This window comes from Lipotes vexillifer, unplaced genomic scaffold, assembly GCF_000442215.2.
Source record: "Lipotes vexillifer unplaced genomic scaffold, Lipotes_vexillifer_v1.1 scaffold903, whole genome shotgun sequence".
Classification (NCBI taxonomy): domain Eukaryota; kingdom Metazoa; phylum Chordata; class Mammalia; order Artiodactyla; family Lipotidae; genus Lipotes; species Lipotes vexillifer.
Window position 1 is genome coordinate 710,194 of NW_006791919.1, and position 3,617 is coordinate 713,810.

Below are 3,617 nucleotides of genomic sequence, written 5' to 3' on the forward strand. Positions count from 1 at the left end.
GGGGAACCTGCACATGTCATGGATTTGCATCACATCTGAGGAACCGCAAGTTTAGGAAACCTCAAGCTTTTATAAGAGGTGGCAAACAAGCTGCCTAACCTTTGCCCCAGAGGAAAACATCATCTTTATCATACTGGACATCAAATAACCCTACCATCTGCTCTCTCTATATATCCTCTACTACTATCTCTATTTTCCAAAGTTGTTCACTATACAAACATTTTTGAAAAGACAGTCCAGAACAAGAGATTGTCAGTGTATCCGCTCAAAAGACATTCAGAAATATGAAAGATCCATGGAGAATTGCCTCTCAACAGCCAGAAGTTAGGGACATAAAGGAGACCTCACATTTATATGGTAGGTGGTGGAAAGATATTTCATTAAGAGTAAAAAGGTGGAAAGATTTCTCTTCTTCCTGGAAGACACCTTCCTTTTGTTTTCTCTATTTCTCTTTCTTTCTCTTAAAAAAAAAAAAAAAAAAAAAAAAAAAAAAAAAACTTCTTTCAGGTGGTTTATATACTCATATGACCTCCTACTCAAGAAGGAATCCAATATTTGAAAGGCTTTTCAATACCAATATAGGGTTCAAAGGAAAAGATACATGGAGTGGCCAACTTAGTCTTCTCTGCTTCCTTAGCCATTGAGGAAAAAAACTTTCTTTTCTGTGGGCTCATCATTCCAGGTCTCCTATCCCTGCCACAGTAGGAAGAACAAGAATATGAGAATTCCCAGGATTATGGGTTTAAATGGAAAAGGCGAACCAAGGTGGCCACTGAGCTGCCTCTGCCTCTGGTTTAGAAATTATACGGAAGGGTTAACCAAGACCTGGGGCTTACAGAATGGGAAACCACAGGGAGATTGGGATGGATGCCCTAGCCAGTAATAAAGCATTTTCTTGGAGGGACTTCTGTGCTTATATGACTCAGAGAGCTGAGGAACAGTAGGCAGCTGGTGGTCAGTTAGAGAATTCAGACCCCTAGCTATCCCCTGCCATGACTAAAGCCCTCATGTTACCCCATTTCAGCACCACACCTGTGTATCTATACCCAGTATTTGTCTACCTGCCTAGTTCTCCCAGTAAAGCGGGAGCTTTTAAAGGGCTACAAATATATGTCACTCACCTTTGCAGCCCCAATGCCCAGCACTTATTTCCCATTCAACAAACATTACCAACCAAGTGACCCTTGCTACCTTTTATTGCTGTACTAATCCTTCTTAAACACAAACTTTTACATGTTCAAAAACCTCTAGGAGCCTCCTATCTGCCACTGTATCAAGTCTAAACTCCATTACCTAATTTCTAAGGAACATCATAGTAGGTAATAAGTAGATATAATTTTTCAAAAATTTCTTGTAAGAGTTGACTGCTGAATTTCACTAATCTCCTTCAGGCAGAAATAGGACTTAAGGTCAGCTAGATGGTGAGTGTAGCTGCTCAGGGCTTCCTCAAATTCTAACTCATCAACAGTGCTTTCTTTTATTACCTTTGCTTTCCTCTTGCATAAATTCTCAATGCCCTTAGAATTTATGTCACATTCTATTACTTAGTTACACGCCATCTTGTACAGGACAGGTTACCATTATACAGCTCCTCATGGATCCCCATAAGGGTGTGCAACAAAGCAAATTACAACACAACATGAAACTATTCACTAATGAATTGATCGCTTATAAATATAATTTCCAAAGATGTATTCCAAATCCATAAAAATGATTACTTCTGACAAAAGGTGAAGGGAATGGAATGAAAATGGTGATTGATAGGGTCTTCAGCTTTATCTGTAATAGTCTTTTTTTTTTTTTTTTTGCCGTACGCGGGCCTCTCACTGTTGTGGCCTCTCCCATTGCGGAGCACAGGCTCTGGATGCACAGGCTCAGCAGCCACGGCTCACGGGCCCAGCCACTCCGCGGCATGTGGGATCTTCCCAGACCGGGGCACGAACCCGTGTCCCCTGCATCGGCAGGCGGACTCTCAACCACTGAGCCACCAGGGAAGCCCTGTAATAGTCTTTTGAAAGAAAAATATATTCATGCTGAGGTAGAGTTTCTCCAAAGATGGCTACAGCAGTCTCTGCCATGCTGCTCACCCTTTATCATGGGACTTTGCTGCTCCTCCCCTAAAGACGTGAAGTCTATTTCTTGTCCCTTTGAAACCGACTGACCTGCTTAGCCCAACAGAATGTGATGAAAGTGACAAGGGGACAGAGTCCCAGAGCCTAACCTTAAGAGATCCTGCAGCTTTTGCTTCCACTTCTTGGGAACCCTGAGGTACCAGATAAAGAAGTGTGACTCCCCTACTAGACAGATCAGACTGAGAGTCCCTGGAGGCTTAAAGATGGAGGACAGAGAAATCCCAGGCTTCTAGTCATCCCAGCTAAGGAGCCAGACATGTGACTGAGACCACCTCAGATTCCTACATGGACATTCCTAGCAGAGATGACCCATTCCACCTAAGCCCTGCCTAGCCAATCCCAGAATCATGAGTAGATAAAATTCATGACTGTTGTTTTCAGCCACTGAATTTCAGACTGGTTTGTTACACAGCAATAGACAACTGTTAAGATACCTGTGTTATTCACAATTAATTTTAAAAAATAAATAAGCCACATGCAAACCTTTCTTCCTGTTTAACAACTAGCCTCTCTCCTTTTCCCACCTCATCCCGTGTCTTTAATGTCTCTATTCATCTAACTGATTATACAATACTCAACAATGCAATGCAAAATCAGTGCAAATCAATGCAAAATCAGGGCAAAGTGATTATAGTGTGAAATTGCAAATCTTTCAAAATATGTTAAGAAATCATGAAGTTGATGAAGGTAATGTTAGAGAAGCCCTTGAATCGTGGGCAACTCTTCTGGGAAATGAGAATCTGCAGCTGGAATACTTAACGTTTGAAGAAGAAAATATCCACACAGATGATGGCACAATAAGTGCCTCAAAAGGGAATGATTAGAATGTCAAAATTTAAGAGAGGCTCTTGAAAAAGTGATGAAGCCCTCAAATATTTTTGTAATAATGACCCTCTTTATGATTTGCCCACAGAAGTCAAATGTAAAATGGATATTGTGTCATGATACCATATAATTTTGTTAGAAAATTATGCTTCTCAGAATTAACGCTTGATTCATCCTTTGTTCGAATGTTTAACACATCACCGACCAACTAAATTTTGTTAAATGTAAGGTAAATCAATTTTAATAATTTTCTTACATTTTTAAAAGATATGTTCTCAACCAAATGTTTTTACTATTTTTCTCCCTATTTTGAAAAGATTCACTTTAAGTGGGTTTGGGGGGTACCAATTATCTAAGGAAAATTGGGGGCCTCTGTAAAATCTTTGATTCATCTCCCTAACTAGCAGGCATATGCACTGAGGGCAGGGTCTTAGATCACACTTTATTAGTATCCTCTAGATAGCTCATCAAATATAGAACCGGATAGTGGGGACTCACAAATTCAATAAATGTGACAACGAATGACCTCCTGATTGATTGGCTCACATGTACATTTTGCCGTTGAAGAATGGCACTTTTTCCGTTATCAACCCTGACCCCAAATGAGCTGGTATTTGTTCTTCTTAAAATTGTACATTTAAGGCCTATTACAAACTTCCT